General features: G+C 38.9%; 1 long non-coding RNA gene across 1 annotated transcript in view; it reads left to right on the top strand.

Moving 5' to 3' along the window:
* The window catches only part of LOC130544666 (uncharacterized), an 805127-nt gene that overhangs the window by 174363 nt on the left and 609568 nt on the right, over window positions 1-21196 (top strand). Inside the window, exon 2 of the long non-coding RNA XR_008961119.1 lies at window positions 14585-14902. This is a non-coding gene — a long non-coding RNA (uncharacterized LOC130544666). The remainder of the gene's footprint in view (window positions 1-14584; window positions 14903-21196) is intronic.

The raw sequence follows: 21196 nt of genomic DNA, 5'->3' as shown, positions 1-21196 counted from the left end.
GTTTACTGTCATTTGCAGAACAGCTTATTGTAGAGATGGCTGGTGGTGAAGGAGTTGTATATACTAATTTCAGTAGTAAAAGGAAAAATATCTTAGTGAATGTAATAGCTAATATTTTTTGAGCCCTTACTAGGTTCCAGGCACTCTGCTAAGAGCTTTACAGGACTTATTTAAGTATCACAACAACTCTGATTAGCTATTATTATCATTATTATTATTCCCTTTTTATAGAAGAATTAGAGGCTTAAAGTATGTATTATGTAAGGTAATGCTTTAACAGATAAACCCAGAAATCTCAAGGGTCTCTTTGAATAGAAAAAGTCCAATGTCAGAGAAAGAAGGTAGTGGTGGTGGTGGTAGCGGGGGGACCTCATAGTCATTCAGAGATCTAGGCTAAGAGAGGTTTCACCACCCTCAACACATGCATTTTGTAGTTGCTCTGGACATCAATATTCCCCCAAGGATGATGTAAGAGAGAACATAGAAGTTGATTTTATGGGCCAGTACAGAAAGTATACTCTCTTGGGGCGCCTGGGTGGCACAGCGGATAAGCGTCTGCCTTCAGCTCAGGGCGTGATCCCGGCGTTGTGGGCTCGAGCCCCACATCAGGCTCCTCTGATATGAGCCTGCTTCTTCCTCTCCCACTCCCCCTGCTTGTGTTCCCTCTCTCGCTGGCTGTCTCTATCTCTGTCAAATAAATAAATAAAATCTTAAAAAAAAAATTAAAAAGAAGAAAGAAAGAAAGTATACTCTCTTGACCAGAACTCATTCCCATGGCCCTTTCTATATTTAATAATAAAGGGTGAAAATGCAGTTGCTGACTGTGCAACTGCTTCTCAGCACAGCTCTACTGCACGGAAGAGAAGGATAGAGCAGCAGCAGCCAGCCCTGCCACATAATGGTTTAGTGGATTTCTGTAGATCACACAATTAGCAAGTGACAGGGCCAGGATCTCAACACACCTCTGCGTGATAGCAGAACCTACATTCTTAGTATTCCAGCTGCACTGGGGTGAGAATAGTTGATACAGAGGGAAGCATGTAGGTGGTGGTGGTGGTGGTTGTTGTTTGTTGTTTTAAGTTGCCTTTATTCTCACCCGCAACTTGATGAGCTCAGAAAAAACACTATGCCCTGCTGCCTCTTTCTTAAAAAGATAAAATTGCCTAGGCGATGCACTGTTTTTTTGCAGTGACTCACTCAAGATTGCTTTAGTTCAGCAAACTGTATCACATCATGAAATAGAATGACATCTTTGAAGCCAGAGCACCGTACTTCTTGAAGTGACACATAGGAAATGTAAAATGAACCTCATTTTCTGAAGAAGCTGAGAAAACAACTTAAAAAACAACACAAAGTCAAATGAAATTTTTATTAAGACATACCCTGTTCGGTCATTGCTACCCTAGTTTTTTTTAAGGTTCAGTGAATTCTCTGCAAATTTTTCTGACTGATTCATAGGACTGCTATGAGTGAATTTTTTACATATTACTTTGATAACTGTAGGATTAGGAATAATGACAGTAGGAAGTAATGAGTGTTTACTCTCAACCAGAATCTTGTCTAATTGCTTCTCATGCATTATCTTATTTAATATTCTATAAACTATGATAAACCCTATCTCAATTAAAAATACTTCATGAGATAGATATTGTTATTATTATTTCCAACTTTAAAGATTAGGAAACTGAGACCCAATAGTTAAGTAGCTTGTCCAAGGTCACAAATTAAGCAATAGTGCTAGGATATGAACCCAGACATTGTGACTGTAGAGTCTATACTGTTAGTCACACTCTTGAGGGCCCCTCCTACCACTGGTGGGTACACGATAAGTAACATGAAGAGAGGAGGGAATGGGAGACCTAACATTAATGGAAGGTCTACATGGTTCTGGGCATTTTATGCATGTAAACAGGGGCCAGGTGTTCTCCATAGTCTCATATAGTCTAACTGTGTCAACCCTATTCCCACTCATTTTCAAAATTTAGCCCTTCATAAACTTCCTATCTCAAAGTATAAGCCAAGGTCCATATAGTGGTGACATGGCCCAATACAGCTAAATTCTCCGCTGTCTCTGGCTTCATCTAGTTTTCTCTCCCTCACTTCCTTCACTCTAACAACCTGACTTCCTTGTCATTCCTCAATCACACCAGGCAAGCTCTCCATCAGGACCTCTCCCCATGCAGGTGACTACATGGCTAGCTCCCATTCTTCTTTCAGGTATTTGTTCAGATACCACTTTTTCAGCAGTTCTGCTTCTATCCATGATGAAGTAGTTCCTTACGGTAAATCCTACCATAGATAACAAATAAGACTTAATACATTTTAGGCACAGGAAAGTGATCAAAAGCAAACAGATGCTGAAAAGAGATTATACACGAAAGAAGAAAAACACTGACTTTCTAGTTTTCAGAGATTTTCATCTGAAGGCAGGCCTCAGTCTGCCCTGTGTATAGTAACTAAAGCTCTGAAATGAAGCCCCCAGTCTTACTGGTTTGAGGCAACAATAGTCCTTCTGGAGCATCCCGGAAAAACAATACAACAACAACAAGGGAGCCAGAGAAGGAGAGCTCAAAATTCTGTGAATAAACTTTGTCAAGATCTCCAGTAGGCCTCTGAAACATGCAAGCATGGGGCAGACTCCAAAAAGCCCACTTAACTTGAAAAGAACTGAACTGAGATTTGAGCTGTAGCGGAGACAGCACTTTACAGTTTGCACACAACCTTGTGCAAGTGAACCATCTGCTCAAAAACAAATCATACTCTACGCAGGAATATTTCAGAGTCTCTACAACATGTCATTCCTAATGTCTAGGTTATATCCTGGAATCATTGGACATATGAAGATTCAGGACAATGTGACTTATTCTGAAATGAAAAGGAAATCAATGGAGACTGACACCAAGATGACTCAGGTGTTATAACTGGTAGACAAGGGTTTGAAATTGGCTATTATAAAGACGCTCAAGTTTGGAAGGGAAACCATGGGCCTGCTGAAAAGACAGAAAAATGATAAATTTCTGTTTAGAAATAGAGTAGTTTTCCACAGAGAAATAGAAATTATGAAAGAAACAGAATTCTAGAATGCAAAAATACAGTATCTGAAATTTAGAAAAAAAGTGACTGGCTGTACTTCATGGCAGAATGGAAAAAAACAGAAGGGTCAATAAATTTGAAGAAGGGTTAATAGAGATGATCTAATCCAAAAACCAAGAAAAGTGATTTTTAAAATATCTAACATATGTGTAATTGGAGTCCCAGAAAGAGAGGAGAGAGAGAATGGGACAGAAAAAATATTTGAAGAAATAGTGACTAAAACTTTCCCAAATATGATGAAAAAGAGTCATTACCTTCTCAGTGAGGCCTTCTCAGACTACCTTTGAAAGATTAAAACCTCTAGGGGCGCCTGGGTGGCACAGCGGTTAAGCGCCTGCCTTCGGCTCAGGGTAAGCGCCTGCCTTCGGCTCAGGGCGTGATCCCGGTGTTCCGGGATCGAGCCCCACATCAGGCTCCTCTGCTATGAGCCTGCTTCTTCCTCTCCCACTCCCCCTGCTTGTGTTCCCTCTCTCTCTGGCTGTCTCTATCTCTGTCAAATAAATAAATAAAATCTTTAAAAAAAAAAAAAGATTAAAATCTCCATTTCCCTCAATATTTCATATCCTCCTTTCTGCTTTGTTTTTCTTGAGATCACTTATCTTCATCTAAAATACTAGATACTGTACAAGATTTAAGTTCCATGAGAATGAGGACAAGCATTTTTATGTACTTGTTCATTGCTGTATTCTCAGTACACAGAACAATACCCATCATATGGCTGATACTCAATAAAAATTTGATGAATGTTGGTAAATGAACCTCACTTATATTTCCAACTTAGAATACAAAGTACCTAAGCATCGTCACCGAGTATATGATGCTTCTGCTCAAATGACATTCACTCTGTGAGTGTGACAAGGCAAGGGAATACAAATAGCATTTTTTCCTCTCTTGTTTCCCAAGGTGCTTTTCAGACCTCATCACACTGAAGTCAGTGAGCTGAGGATCCTTTTCTGGATTCTGCCATTATAATTTGAAAGGAGACCGAGTAATTCACCTGAGTACCTGAATCCTTGTCTATTCTTGTTTATGGATCTCCCTGAGTCATCCTCTGTGTTGAAAACTGAAATCTTCCAAATCACATATATAAAGTTTGTGTTCAGAAGCATATTCCTAACATTGTGTTACAAGTCTCACAATTTATGTGTCAGATAAATCCTGGGAAGCAGATGAGCACATGCCTTACCTGACAGACACCTTCCACCTCATCTTTTTCCTCCAATGTATGACTTGGGACAGTAACAATTAGGTGACACTGAGCCCTCTGTGTGTCATCCCCCTAGGTGAAGGCAGACATGCAACGGGGTTTGTCTACTTTGATGTTGTGAAGAGCTTGCACATTGTGACTTGGGTGCATATCCACTCTATCAGTCTTGATCTGCAGCTGCCCTAGCCTGTTCTTCACAATGAGAAGCAAGAGACTTATAAGGAACCCAGTCCCTTCCAGGAGTATAATCAATACAGCCAGGCAGTCTCTCCCCTTTCTTCTTTGTTTCTTTCACAAAAAAAATGTGCCAGGCACTGTGCTGGATAGAAGTTGTCCCTGCCCTCATGGAGCTTAGACTTCAATGGGGATCTATGAAAATAAGTGGCTGGTCAATATATAATGTAGTTAAGTATCGTAAGAGATCTAAGAACAAAGTGCCATGAGAGCATACAAAGGGCCAACAGCCCTAATCCTGTGGGAGCAGAGAAGGCTTTCTGGAGGGAGCTGAAGACTGAAGGATAAAGAGAAGTTAGCCAACTGAAGGTAGGTAAATAAGAGGGAAGAAGCAAGGAAGAACAGTCTGGCGTATGTAATGGCACAGATGCAGGAGGGTGTTGGATGCGTCCAGAAGACTGGCAGTGGTTTGCTGTGGTGAGGAAGAGCAGAGAGAGAAGGTGCCAAAGAAACAGACAGCAGGGATCCCTTTCTGAAGAGACGGGTAGGCATTTTAAGTACCTAGACTTTATCCTGAGATCACGGGAAGTCACTGATGAATCTTTGACAGAGCAATGATGTGGTCAGGTTGTAGTTCAGGAAAATTATCTCACCAGATTGTGTAAAACACATTTGTGCTATGCTGTAAAAAGCTGGAGAAAAGAAGAAGAGTGAGTGGTTGTTTGGACTAATAAAGTCAAGATATTATAGGTCTTGAACTACAGAGGGAGGCAGGAGAACTGAGAACAGATTTAAGAGATGTCTAGAAGGGTAGCTTAACCCCGTTGGAAATCAATCTTGGCTGCTTCATTCAAAGGTTTAAAGTACAAACACTTTAAGGATGTCATCAAAAGACTGCCCACTGGCCAATCCTACTTATAGTTGGGGCTTGTAGAGGGGTAGGTATGAGCGAAGGAGGACTGAGCCAATCCCGATGGCCTGAGTCTGGAGGATGCCAGACAGGGCTGGAGGGTAAAACTGCATTTGACAGGCAGTGCTAGATAGAGGCAAAGTTGTCAGAAAGCATAGAGCTCCAGGGATAGGAATCAGGAGCAAAAGGGTGAAGCAGAAATTTTAAGATACTTTGTAAGAGAAAGAGAGGAAAATAGATTTTCTAAAGGAAAGAAGGATAGCCAAAGTGTTCTGTGGGATGAATTTCAGAGATAACCTAAGCAAGACTATAGCTGGCCTTTGGGGCGCCTGGGTGGCCCAGTCATAAAGTGTCTGCGTTTGGCTTAGGTCATGATCTCAGGGTCCTGGGATGGAGCCCTACATCGGGCTCTGTACTCAGACTGGAGTCTGCTTCTCCCTCTCCCTTTGCTCCTCCCCCTTGCTTGTTTTCTCTCTCTCTCAAATAAATAAATAAAATCTTAAAAACAAAAACAACAACAAAAAACCCAAACACTACAGCTGGGCTTTTATGAAGAAAAAGGGTCTTGTTATGTTCCCTTCAAATGGTGTCCCTTGAGCTTCTTTGATTTGCCTCAGGACACTGGAACCTGGGGTGAAACTCTACCCCTTACTTAGCCAGCCCAGAGGCGCTCTGCCCTCTGCTTCAGCTGACCAAGGGGTGCTCCATCTTGTACTGCAGGTAATGGAGGGTACCCTACTCTAAATCTTAGGTAATGGAGGGTACTTTGCCCTCCACTTCCAACAGACAAGCAGCAACTATGGTCTTGTTTTCATCCTGCTGTATGAATTTCAGGCCCCCACGCCTGCCCATCCTTGCCTTGTTTTCAGATAGATTTTTCTGAGTGACACAACGGGGTCTGGTATCCCTGCTGTTTATTAAGCCCATGCATTGTTGCTGCTGAGCCCTCACTCACCTTCTGTGAAAACATACTTGTTTTCTATTTCTTTGGAGTTGAACTGGCTTTGTTATGGCATTCTCCAGATGTGATCATCAGTGTGGTTTCATCCATCTTCTGACCCAGGTTCCTGCTCACTCTGGTCCTCAACCCTCTCAATGCTCCTTTTCTCACAGTTTGCTTTGTGTGATATGTAATTGTGCCTGGGAGCCAACGTTGTCACTCTCTTTTCTACCATCTCAACTTGCTTTTTGGTTTTCTCCAAGTCAGAAAACGTAAAAATGCTGGCCTGCTGGAAAAGTAGGAGATGTTTAACTCTTGTATAGCTTTCCTTCCATCACCTTGTGATTTCGCAGAAGTCTAATTGAACTTACTTCTTAAGATGTTTTGAAACTTCTAATTGAAAATGAAGGTAGGATTCATGATTTAGGGGCTGGGTCATTCCAAAATAATCCTGACCCAAGAAAAATGAGGAAATATGAAAATCACTTTTAAAATGTGTGGTTCTCCTAAATGCTTAGAAAGAGGTATATATCCTATACCCTAAGGGACCCTGATCCAATACCATACCCAACTCTCCTCCCTTCAGAGGTCTCTCTCCAAAGACCCTGGCACTATAAAGACTTGGTACTAGACCCCAGTCAGTGCGTGTTGCTCTTCGTTCGCCCAGATTTAGTTTACTCTGGACTTCAGAGAGACAATGGGTCATGCTGCTCTTTCACCAGCTATCTTATGTTTCTGGAAAGGAATAGGGTGGATTAGTTCAAGACTGTCATAATCACCATTTTTGTCATTATTGTTACCTCTCATCCCTACCTCCCAGCTCTCCATACACTTCTCTAACCAGGAGGCGAAATTTCCCCATGGATATGGTTCTAGGCCAAAAAGAGCTGTTTTGTTGCTAAAGGAACCAGGTGAGGGGATGAAAGATGAAAATCAAGGGTAAAGTCTGATTGGCCATCTCAAGAGGAAAATATTCTTTAAGACTCCATGAGAGAGCAAATTTAGGCTATATCTGTAGCTGTATTCGTATCAATATGTCTTCCGATGTTCACCCAATTATTTATTTTTCTCTGGATAAATTGTCCATTTACATAAGAAATAATGATAAGAACAAATTCATTTTTCTGGAGAATTTTGAACTTTTATTGAAAAATGTTTTTTCCCCCTTTGTTCTTTCTTTTTTAAATGTTCCACATAGTTTATTGGTATGAACATGACAGGAAAGAGATTTAATTTTTATACTTAAGAGATTCATTTTGGTAGGATTTGATGTATTATAGTATATTGAGAGCCATTTAACTGGATACTTTAGCAACAATATGAATTCTAAAAATGAATTTTCTGACACTTTCTGACAAAAGTACATTACGGTAAAATTGTTCTTCTAAAAGATAACATTTTCCCCTCCCTAAATGAAAAATATTTGAATAATCTACTTCAGTTTATTAAAAGGTAAAACAGGCATTTGTTTTAAATTGGGACCACTCAGAAATAAATTTGGGTAATTGCAATATGAGTATAATGAGATTTCAGCCTTCCACTGGTATTTTATTTTTTATTTTTTTATTTTTTTTCTTCCACTGGTATTTTAACTTTTTTTTATCCTTATTTTTATTTCCCTCATATTTCAAAATACTAAAGAGATCCAGGGAAGAGGAAATTAAGATACATTCAAATGTATAATCTATACTTACCTTATATGTCTATTTCCTTATGGCTTTGAGGTGGTGAAAGAAGGAAAGGAACTAGCTTTCGTTTATAGAGTGTGTCTGTACTGGGCCCTGTGCTGGGCCATTCCCAGACTTTATTTCATTTAAACTTTACAAACTGTGTATCAGATTTTATTATTCCCACTTTTCATGTGAAGAAACTGAGGTGGAAGTTCACACAGCTGGTTGCTGAGGAAACAGGATTTGAAACCAACACTCTGATTTCAAAATGATGAAACCAAGACTCTGATTTCAAAACCAGATGTTCTCAATACTGGAGCAGTTTGCTCCCTTCTATTATTCCAGGTTATAACTCACTAAAAGTTAATTACTATTCAGAAAGAATCCCAATTTAATGAGCTCCAAGGGATATCAAAATTGTTAAGCTATGAGCATCCCTCATAAAAATGGAAGTTTAATGTAAAATGATACAAAGGGGAATTTCTCTTGTTTATTAATTTTTTTAACACGAAGAAAATGTCTAATATCACTGGTGTTTAAAGTAGATTAACAGAAGGAAGGATAAGATATAAGAAATAATGATTTGTCACTTCCCTTGTAGTGGTGCCTGAGTGAATAAATTGACTGTTAGATTGCTTCTATTACCTTATTTAAAGCTATTATGCCTTTATGCCCTGAAATAATCTTTATAGTAGAAAAATTATACAGATAAACTACCATCCAAAGATAACTAATTCTAACATCGTCTTGTATTTTCTTCTAGATTTGTGTGAATATATGTAATTTGTTTATAGAAATAGGATATTTTATCTACTGATTTAAAGCATGAATTTTTCCCACTTAAGAACCTCCCCAACATTCTTTCTATGCCATAAATAAACATCTATATCCATTTTAGAGATTCATTAGTATTCCACCATAGAAATGCTACATAATTTATTTAGTCTATGTTGGACATTTATGTTATTTCCACTGCCTTTTCTTTAAAAACTGTGCTGTTATAAGCATCCATGTCCGTGTATCTTTGTATGCATCCCTGATTATTTCATTAGGATAAATTGCCACGTGTAGGTTAGACAGAATATGGAATTCTCATTTTAAATACTATAGGAAAAATATATTTTGAGGGCAATTGATATTCAGAACTTAAGCTGATCTATATAATGACAAGGCGCTAGGTAGCTCAGGAAGGAAATAGCAGATATTTGAGGGTAACAATTTATTTGTGGTACTATATTCTAAGTCTGAAGTTTGAATCACTGACTTGAGCTATAGAGGACATTCTTATCTCACAGATGAGGACATTATTATTCATTTACATCTCTGTCATTTCTTAATATGTGATGTCCTTGAGAGCCAAGACCATGTTCTTTTCAAATTTATATCCTGGCGCCTAGCACTGTGCTTTGCTCAGAGCCACTGGTCAATAAATGTTCATGAAAAAAGTAAATAAAATTTGGGTCTTGAGTGGTTACAAGATTTACTAAAGATCAGACAACAGTTCAAGATGGAGCTTACACTTGAACCTATAACTCTTGACTTCAAACTCTGTGCTGCTTCTCAGTTTTACCAGTGCCTCAGCTTGGGTTCTGCAGGAAGCAAAGGCTGAGGCAAAATTTTAGGTGCTAGTACTTCATGAGGGAGTGTTTTTATCCCTGGGAAGGAGAAGTGAGGGAAACAGGGAAGGAGGCAAGAAAGGAGGGGGGCAATTATGAGGGTATGTTACCAAGGACACCACCTTTTGGTATGTAGGGCAACTGACTGCTTGGCATTATGGGATCACTTTCTGGAAAGATTTATAAACAACAGCACTTCAGGATAGTTCATTGGTGGGAAGAAGGGAGACAAACGCATCTTCCAGTCGCAATCTCCAATGGAACATTAATCTCTAGGTTATGCGTATGTGGGTACTATGCAGGCTCCTCTGGACTGGGAAATGGATGACAAGACACACTGTTGGGTTATGCCCATTAAAGTCAGCTGCTGTGGAAGCTGGAGTAAAACAAGTGGCCAACAACTCCAGACACATGTGGCTTAAGAGGATCTGATTAGAGCCTGCAAGATGTCGGACACATATGGATTTATTTAGTCAATATATATTAAACATCTTGTACATTGTGCTGAGTTAATGGCATGTATATACTGGGAAACCAGATGCAGTTCCAGTCCTCCAGGAGCTTACAACTTTAACTGAAACGTGGTTTTTGCACTGATAACTAAACCCCTTTTTCTTCTCAGATCCATCCATAGCCTTTTCTCTCCTCTACTCTGTTTCTCATGGAACTGCATTTTCCTAAGGTGGTAGGGTAGGTTTGGCCAACAAAGACACTAGGGGGAGATTGGAGAGTGGGAGGAAGAGGGGCACCTCTCACCTTTGCCATCCCTGCTTCTGTGGCATCTGTAACAGCCACTGAATCTCTGGGGCTTCAGCTCACAGCCACCCTTGCTCGTTTCTGGATCCAAGATTGGGCCTGCCTCCTGCAGTCCGCTTACTCTCGGTGTCCCTCCAGCCCTAGGAGTGGTGGTAGTGTCTTCCTCTTGTTGTAAACCTGAGGATTGCTTCACTGTCCCCTAATTGGTTTTTTAAGCTCCTTTATTACATGGTAATCAGTTCCTAAGATAAACTCCTTCTGTTCATGAGACCTGGAGTGATTTCCTTTTTCCTAACTGGAAATCAGTGAAAACAGTTCATCCCCAGGAAATCAATCAATAACCCTTAATAGTTTGATTGATCATGAAGCAAATAATAATCCATTAAACTAATATTTAAAAGAGTATTTTCCTCATAACCAATTAATGAAAATCATCAGGGAGAGAGATTTTTTGATGTAGACCTGATTATTATAATCTTATTTTATTTAAAGCTATAAGGAATTAATATAAAACTGTGATCTGGAGGGATGAGCACAATCTTTTTAGAATAAACATTTTTTTTCATGAACAAAGAACAAAGAACACTATTCTGCCATGAAGTCATTTGAAATCAAACACATATGTTGAAATGCTGACTCTTTAAATCTGAAAGAATGCTGCACATGTAAATTCACAAAAGGAAAAATACATTATTTCCTTTTGACATTCCAACACTTTCATTTTCTTTTTCTGAATATAAGGATGGACATGAAGGGAAAGATATGGAAAAGCTTTTTGAGGCGGTCAGCTTTCTTTCTCCACCCATTGTGCAGCCTAGAACAATCCTTATGAATATTGTAATTTAAGTGTTTGCCCAATGAGCTATGCTATGTATCTTTTAAAAAAATTATGATATTCAGAGTTTTTAAAAACGTTAAGTAATATTAATATTTTTAACATTGTAATCTATATTAATATCAATCATGTACTCTACTAGCTACTTTATATATATTACCTTATGAATCTTCATAATATCCTATAAACTCGGTATCATTTGTCCTATTTTACAGACATGTAAAATAAGAGAGGTCAAGTAACATGCACAGTATTGTGGAGAGAGTAAATATACATCTGGATATCAAATTCAAGTCTTTAATGAAAAATCCCTCCTCTTCTCCACACTGTACAACTACTTTCCTAAATAAAACTAAATTTCTATTTCAAGGTAAAGCCTAAAAAATAAGAGAAAGAGTGGTATTATATTTTTTAAAAATTATGATTTATATTTTTTCTATGTTCCTTGAAAGTAGAGAATGTGAATTACTTTCCTCAATTGTTCTCTTTCATAGGAAGAAATTCTTAGAATTATGAAATAGAGTCTATAGAGAATGGATGGCCCAACCTCCTAATTCTATAGATGAGAAATGTAAGGTCCAGAGGCAGGAAATGATTCAGGCAAGGAAGCTGCTACGTCTCAGAATCCCCATTTGAAGACAAGCATTAGGGAGTCATGAGACTTAAATGGGGAGAGGGGAATGGAGTTTAAGTGAAACATTTGCATAGTAAACAACTATCAAATAAAACAGATGGAAATTTCCTTTTATATGTGTCCAGGGTCTCCAGTGTGGGCTGCTTCTGCTTGTCCCTTTGAGAACTCTAAGAAATAAGGACTTTAGGGAGGAGACAGGTCCCTGAGGGTCCCAGTTATGTGAAGGCCCTAGTAGGCTTCCTCTTAGGAAAAACAACACACTCATAGAGAAAAGTGATAGCTGATAACTTTCTGAAGGCTATCCTGGATTGAGAGGATACCTACCACAAATTTGAGAAAATGAAAGCACAGTTCCCAGTGCAGTCTTGGAAACCTAGTCAAGGAGAAAGGGGTGATTTTTTAAAAAGATTTTATTTATTCATTTATTTTAGAGAGAGAGAGAGTGGTGGTGGTGGTTTGGGGGAGGAGGGAGAGGGAGAGAGAGAGAATCTGAAGCAGACTCCACACTGAGCACGGAGCCTGATGTGGGGCTCGATCCCACAACTGTGGGATCACAACCTGAGCTGAAACCGAGTCAGTTGCTCAAACAACTGAGCCACCTACCTGCCCCCAAAGGGTTGATTTTTAAGGTAATTGTGTGAGGTATCCTTTTATGACTCATCCCATAAGGGAAGTTTTCTGAAAAGCTGAAAGTACAAATTAAATCTTACAATCGCAAGAAAGACCCAGAACAAATGAAGCATTTATATGCAGCCTCAGAAATGTGAGCTGAGACCAGCTAGAAATATCTTATTCTACTTTTATATGCTATAACCCAATCTATCAGATTCCGGTTGTACTGCTTAATACATAGACTTTAGGGTTAAACAGACCTGAATTCTGAATTGCTCTTCATTTTTGTCTATGACCTTGGAGGTGTTACCTACTTAACTGATATTAGTCTCAGTTTTTTAAATCTCTAAAATGGGAGATAATAATACCCTTTGCCTGGCTAAAGTCATTAGAGGTGTCTAGCCCAACTCACAAAAGCTATACTGCTTCCTCTGTAATTACATGATGTTGTTGCTCTGAGAAAAAGGTTACTGTGTCTCCCCCATCAATTAAGGCAATCAGTCACACTTGATTAATTCAGCCCATTTCAGTGCACTGAGCAGCTGGATATACTTACAAAGGGAGCACCTACATACCAAAGGGATGTGCTACCCGTTGGGTAACAGTAAAAGAAATCAGCTAGTAGGCTGTCAACATATGAAAGCATTGTTATCCAATCAAATGTCTGTGGCTAATGGGGTTCTTGATATGCAAAACAAATAGATGGAGAAGGAATTTCCCCTTTATTAATGAATAATGATCACATAATTTTGTCATATACTCATTACAAAAATGACCACAGTAAGAAGGTATGAAAAGGACAGAATATTTGAATTGGTTTATGCTAAAGACAAGATCAAGTGATTTTGGATGTGGTATTTTGCGTCATGGATAACTTTGCCTCGCCTGAGCCCTGTTTGCATCTCTACTTCTCAAGACTGTCCTGTGGCAATTTGCTTCTGCTCAGTTCTCTTCCACTTTCCTATCCCAGGAGAAAGGAGAACTGTCACTGTATGTACAATAAGTCTCTGCTTTGACTAGAGTAGCCATCTAGATACAAGATACTTGTGTCATAAAACTCAAGGTGGTGACATTTTCCCTTTTTTCGTTGATGCTATTTTCATACATAAAAGTAATTCACGCACATTGCATAATATTTAGCATAAAGAATTGTGTAGCAAAATAAAATCATTCATAATCAGGTGTGGTCATTTCTAAAACAAAAAATGATTTGAATCTAATTCCAGGTTTGGAAGCATTAAACCAAGAAAGAAGCAATATTCACAGACTAATGCATTATAGTAGGGGTTCAAAATGATAATCAAAGTGAAAGAAAATGGGGAAATCGTCCGAAGGGAGGCTGTCTGCCAACAAGATCAACACCCGGTTTTGCTAAGAATCAAAGCTATTTTAGTGTTTTTAAATCAGAAATAGGAATAGCATCATAATAAATCCAAGGTAATATAAACTGAGTATGAACAGAACCAGAGTACTGAGATCAGAACACTTACATTTGGTACAGCAACATAATTATTCCAATTACAAATAGAAAAACCATCAAGTACACTAAATTAAAATTATAAGAATTTCCTTGCACAGTGTTTTCTAGGTTAAACAACTTAAATTTGTTCCTGACATTAGCCCTTTAGTATACTTAAGATGCAAGTACTTGGCATTATTTATTATTTATAAAAGTAAATCTCTCCCATTTGAGATATGAAGAGAACAAGGTTTAGTCGATTTCCCCAAGTGACACAATAAGTCACTCTCTCTATGCTGTGTTGCATATTATGTTGCAACTTACATCAATATTTCCTAGGAATAGCTTAGATGAGTAGGACATATAATTGAATGTTATCCAACTTGTGTAATCCAAGAATATTTTCTTTCTTTTTTTTTTTTAAGATTTTAGTTATTTATTTATTTACTTACTTAGATCGTGAGCGGGGTTGGGGAGGGGCAGAGGGGGAGGAAAAGAGAAAAACTCAAGCAGACTCTGCACAGAACATGAAGCATGGAGCCGCTCATGGGGCTGGATCCCAGACACTGAGATCATGACCTGAGCCGAAATCAAGAGTGGGACACTCAACCATCTGAGCCACCCAAGCATCCCTCCAAGAATATTTTTTTTAAAAGATTTTATTTATTTATTTTACAGAGAGAGAGAGCCAGCGAGAGAGGGAACACAAGCAGGGGGAGTGGGAGAGGAAGAAGCAGGCTCCCAGCAGAGGAGCCTGATGTGGGGCTCGATCCCAGAACACCAGGATCACGTCCTGAGCCGAAGGCAGATGCTTAACGACTGAGCCACCCAGGAGCCCCACCAAGAATATTTTCTTAATCAAAGTTGTAGGAAGAATCCAACAGCTGAGAAAGAGACATACTGATAAAATGGAAAAGAAAACATGAGCTGGGCCTAGGTGGTACACTCATCACCATTTCAATCTCTGAAGTCACTCAATAAAATCCCAAGAATGAGGTAAGAATTGTTCACATCATTTGACTTGTTGTTATTTATCTGTTTAAGTGAGAGACAAAATATGCAAATGGACAATGGCCAGATATGTAAAAATATATATATAACTCTGATCCACAATATACAGCAACCAATCCGTTGCCTACAGTGACCAGCCCCAGAAGCCAGTCTACTATCTATAAGGCAGACATGGGAAGTCAGACCACCATGTCTTGCAACCTGCTCAGGATGCCCAACAATAACTCTGGGACCTTTCAGCTCCCAAATGGCTAGTGCTTGATTAATAACTCACAACTTTCCTCATTTTTGTCTTTGCTTCCAACTTACGACCAACCCGAGAAAGCCAAGTGTGTACCCCCAGCCCATCAGATAGGATGCCTCACTACTAGTTTGCCCAGCTCCAGCTTCCTCAAGCCAATGGCCCCCAAGCAGGGCACACCTAAAGCCTTCTCTTCACTCTAAGGCTTTCCCCTTCCTCCGCCTGCCTTGGAGTGACTGCCAAAACACATGTGATCGGCTGACGTTCTTGCTATCACAAGCTTTGAATAAATAGGCTTTGTTTTTCTCATTTGGGTAGTCTTTTGTAAGATTTCCACACAAGAAAAGCTTTATTATTTTTATAAAAATGATACATTATCATTACATTAAAAAGCTCAAGTGATACAGGAAAGAAAAATAATCTCATCAATCAGGTAACTACCATCTCCATTAAGTGAATGTAATAGCAGGTATTTCTTTGCAGATAAATAGCCAAATAGGTAGATGGATAGATAGAAGATTAAGTGGGTACATCGATGACTGGAAATGATTTTCATAAAAGGGCATCCTGGAATACATTCTATTTTCATTATATTAAATTATTATAACAAATAAACAAAATGAGTTGAGCGCCCAATAACTATTTCTCCCCAGAGCATATATTAGCTTCTAACAAACTGTCCTAAAGGTAGGTAAAAAATATTGTGAAAAAATAATTTGTGTCCGTCACATTTCTGAACTCTAGATTCCAAGTTGAAATGGTATTGAATGCATTCCTACTACAAAGAATAGGAAACATTTAGATTTACATTTCTCTCTCCTCCATTTTTCCTCACAGTCATATTATTTATATTGGTCTGTTTTGTTAAAATTGATAATATTTACATTATTTTCTACGAAAAGATCAACAGCTGAGGTTTATTGAAATCTATAGATTCCAAACACAGTTCTAAACTTGCCTGCCTGCCTTTTGTGGGCTTTATGATTCTCTCTCTCTCTCTCTTCCTCTCCCCACCTCTTGTCTTTCTCTCTCTCTTTTTCTTTTTTATTTTTTTGCCTGAGAGTAGGGGCAGAGGCAAGAGAAGGGGATGAGTTCATCAGCGCCGACATAGCAGTTTTCTTTGACAAAAACCTAAAACCATTAGGATTTGCTCTCTCTTCTGAGATGTCAAATATCCTTTACTATAGTTTATTTCACTTGGTTGGACGAATATCCTATTTTTCTGGTAGAATACACTAAGCCTTCAGTTAATTCACTCAATTCAAAATGTAGCTTTGGAAAATTATGTCCATGCTGGCATTTCTTGCTCCTGCTCAGTTACCATCCAGTGTGGCACTTACTGTTAAGAATTTGCCTTAACTGTTTTTCCTGCATTCCTACTTATCGCTTTAGCCCACTTCTCTGAAAATTGAAGAGATTAATGAAAATCTCAAAATCTGGAGTGCTCACCTTCTTTCCCCAAGATGGCTCTCAGGAAACAATAATGGTAGTAAATGTTAAATCTGTACTAAGTCATACTAAAATTTTCTACTTTCTCACTTGGAGTACTGCTTTTTTTTTTTTTTTCCTTTTTTAATTTTTAGAGAGAGTAAGAATGAGAGAGAGAGAGAGCTGAATTGGGGGAGGGGCTTAGGGAGAGGGAGAGAGAACCTTAAGCAGGCTCCATGCTCAGCACAGAGCCCAACACAGGGCTTGATCTCATGACCCTGAGGTCATGACCTGAGCTAAAATCAAGAGTCAGAGGCTTAACGGGTAGAGCTACCCAGGCCCCTGGGGTACTGCTTTTTAAAGTTGATAGCATTTACCACTTTTGAACTCCACCCCCACCCTCCCCTTTTTCCTGTGTTCTGCCATTTTGGAGGTTTTCAAATGCATATGAATTCAAAAAATTTTCTGCAGGCTGAATAAAAATAGTGCTTATATACTACTATATTTCAAATGAATCCAGGTGCTGTTTTATGGTGAATAAAATAGAAAGTAATTTAAATGCATTACTGAATTCTTTATAGCTCTTTGTCATTATGTATTTAGGTGAGGCAATATAGCAGTACAAAGAGGCCGTAGACAGAAAGCCATGTCACCGTGTAACCTTGAGAAAGTTAACTACTGTGAGCCTCACTGTAAAATAAGTTGGTAAGAGTGTCTACCTCAGAGGGTTGTTATAAGGCCTAAATGAAATAATCCATGCAAAGCATTTGCCACAGTGCCGGCCACCTAATAAGCACTCAGCCCTAGCAGTTACAGTTGCAATCAATGGGTACTATCACAGGAGGATCTAATACTTGTTTAGAAGGGGTTCTTCTCATTTTAATGTTGGGAATCACAGCTGGACCAGATATGCTTCTTGACTCTTTGGACATGGCTTATCTGCTTCCATTAGGTTAAATTACATAAGTACTTCGCTGGAAGAAAATGTAGTGAACATGCCTACAAAAGAACAAGGCTGATGTCAGTTGGGCATGCAGCATCCATTTGGATGCACGAGGTGCCCCAGCTTGATTTTCACAAGAAGCAGACACTGCCAGAGATTAGCATGAGGACGTTTATTTGGAGGGCACTCCGGATCAACACTTGTGGAAGAAGAGAGAAGAAAGCGGGACTGGGCAGAGGGAGAAGTTGGGTGTGCCGACGTAGTTCCAAGGAAAGCCACAGCTGGCTCCCACAGGGAGCTCGGCAATTATTGGGGCCTGCCAGAGTGGTCTCGAGTTATTGCAAGGAGGGTTGTACCTTTATATTCCCACACTGACCAGTGATAGGATGGGTATGTCTGGGGAAAGAAAGGAAGACCTTGTTTGAGGCAGCTTCCCCCAGTTGAGGGTAATTTCTGGCAAGGGCTTAGCTTTGAGGACTGGCATTGGCTGGCAGCCTCCAGCATCCGGGGGCATAAGTTCTTTAGGTCTGAAGGGGGATTTGACTATGCAGATAGAATCCACCCTATTACCTACAGCATGCCCTTTAAAAATCATATATTTCTTACTCAAAATAGTTCTGAAATGCCATTCAAAATAAATTTCAGAGATAGTTTACCACCTGCTTTAAAAAATGCATCTGATTTCCATTTTTATTGTATCCTCTGATGTAAAATAGATAATGAAAAATATCAATGCATTCTAGTGGAAATGTATTTTAATACATTTAATTCAGGTGACTAACATAGTTTGGGACATTTTACTTAGATATTTATTGCACTGAATCTGATCAATCCTGACCATCTATGTTTTAAAGACTATGTGTCTTTAAACACACATGTGTGTGTTTGCACACATATATATTCATTTCTGTTTTTTGAGCAAGTTTGATCTTTACATATTCATGTAAGAGTGGCATGATTTTTCCGGAGTCAGGGTAAGGCACTGTAGGAAACATAAAGGACAAGAAGCATGCCAGTCCTCGGGGAACTGAGAGGAGATAAAACACGTGCATGATAATTATTTATAGCAGACCATTTTTAAAAAGAGTTAAGTGGCCTGACATTGACCTGACAGGATAGGCAGAAGAGCAGAGTATTCAGGGGCACAGAGTTCCGAGCCAGGCCACTTGGGTTCAAATCCCAGCTCTGCTGCCTCCTACTTCTCTGACTTGACATTTCTAAGCCTCGCTTTTCTCATCTGTAAAATGGGTTTAATAGTACAAATACCACAGGTTAGGAAGGTTACATGAGGTAACCTATGGGTAAGAGTTTTGACTATAACCCAGTGCAAGAAACATGATCTTCTTTTTCTATAAAAACAAACAAACAAAATAGATTAATGTACTCATAACTCCCCCCTTCCTGATTAAAAACTGAAATTTGTGGGTTTGTGGGGAGCCTAGGCTCATATAAGAATCACAATACTTGGGGCGCCTGGGGGACTCAGTCGGTTAAATGTCTGTCTTCAGCTCAGGTCACAATCCTAGGGTCCTGGGATCGAGCCCTGCATTGGGCTCCCTGATCAGCGGGAAGCCTGCTTTTCCCTCTGCCTCTGCCCCTTCCCCTCCCGCCCCCCAGCTCATGTTCTCTCTCTCTAGTAAATAAATAAAATCTTAAAAAAAAAAGATCACATACTTGCTACAGTGCACCCTGGTCATGGCTGGTACATGCACTTTCTCTGCTTCCAACAAAGAGGTGCTTGGATCTTTGCTGTGGCTGAGAACTGCCGTGTCTAGTCGCTGAATTCTCAGGTACGCCTTACAGTCATTCTCATCTGAGACCTGAATCTCCCCGGTTGTAGAATCTGGCGATTCTCCATTGCTTCTGGACTTTTAAACATCAATTCCCCATTCTCTGGAAAAACTCTTTCAAAACCTTTCTTCTCCAAGCATAATCCATTACCTTCCCCAACCCTGAAATCTCTCTCCTCAGATAACCTAGTTCCATATTCTCTTATGAGCCTAGACTTTTGAAAAAAAAAGTCCTGTTTGGAAGTGTGCTTTTGGGTATGCTTGTGGGTTCCCCCACCCCTATTTCTGGGAAAAGCAAAGACAAAAAACATTGCAACCTTATTTAGACAAAAGAGGTGTAAATTATTTAAAGCAGTGAGAATAAAATGCAAATTAATATCCCAGTACATTATTCTACCACACAGGGCTTGCTGTATGTTAAATAGAGTTTATTTCTTCCTATTTAACTAGTAGTTCAAACTATCATAAAACCCATTGCCTGTATTGATTTGAAATGAGTTTCAATATTTGCAGAATTCAAAAGTAGTAATTCCAGCAATCTGTTGTTAACACAAGGAGTGAAATATCAAACATAACCTTTTTGGTTTCACCCTTCCTCTTCTGTTTATCAAATTGTCCACAGATGGTTCAGATCACAGGGTTTCAATTTTTTATTGGAAAAGCAAGTGTACTCTTTAAACTGTACTGCTTCCACACCTGTATCCCATTTACTAAGCATGTTCTCCAGTGTATTAAGATATTCAGATATGCTTCTGTCAAAATGATGCTATCACATTCCCAGAGATAGAATACTGAGTAGGCTGAATGTGAACTCAAAGAAGATAAATGTTTTACTGAGTGATAGGAACGGAGGGACCCTGTAAAATAATGTTTTTAAAGAGTTATAACATCAAATGAAATTTTAGATTGTCCGATACAACTCAAGTTGGACTACTTTGGAAAATTAAGAAATTTAGAAATAACAAGAGTATTATTAACAGAAAAGGAGTGATGGAATCCTAAATATTTAGGTATAGATTACATTATGATTGCTACATCAAATACTTTGGTGAGCACCTGAAACACTGTTTAAAAATAAAATTCTGTTATACATTTACTAAAGAATTTTTTTAGAGGGACAATTTTTAGAAAAAAGGAATTTTTGCAAGCTCCTAGGGGAAATACAACATTAGGGTCCTGTGAGTGGATGTTCACAACATTTTCATCAACCAGTCAGTGTATAACCTTGTTTTATGTGCATATCTGTTTAAAGACACCTTACTTAATACATATTTTTGATTTATTCACATTGAACTCATGGCCAAAAGCACTATAACTCATGTCTGAGCCACATGTCTGCTCAGACTTAGGATCACTAGCACTACTTTCGGGTGTATTATTTTATTTTATTTTATTTTATTTTATTTTATTTTATTTTATTATTTTATTTTATTCCACATTATTTAAATCCAGTTAGTTAACATACAGTGTAATATTAGTTTCAGGCATACAATTTAGTGACTCAGCATGTCCATTCATCACCTGATGCTCATCACAAGTGCCCTCCTTAATCCCCATCACCTATTTCACCCATCCCGCTACCCACCTCCCCTCTGGTAACTATCATTTTGTTCTCTGTAGTTAAGAGTCTGTTTCTTGGTTTTCCTCTCTTCTTTATCCTCCTACGTTCATTTGTTTTGTTTCTTAAATTCCACATGTGAGTGAGATCATATGGCATATGTCTTTCTCTGAATGACTTGTTTCACTTGGCATAATACTCTCTAGCTCCACCCATGTTGTTGAAAATGGCAAGATTTCATTCTTTTTTATGGCTGAGTAATAATCTATCACACACACACACACACACACACACACACACACATCCCACTGGGGGCCAT

Source organism: Ursus arctos, unplaced genomic scaffold (genome assembly GCF_023065955.2).
Source record: "Ursus arctos isolate Adak ecotype North America unplaced genomic scaffold, UrsArc2.0 scaffold_23, whole genome shotgun sequence".
Classification (NCBI taxonomy): domain Eukaryota; kingdom Metazoa; phylum Chordata; class Mammalia; order Carnivora; family Ursidae; genus Ursus; species Ursus arctos.
Note: the sequence above shows the minus strand (reverse complement) of the source record. Positions and strands in the feature narration are given on the sequence as shown.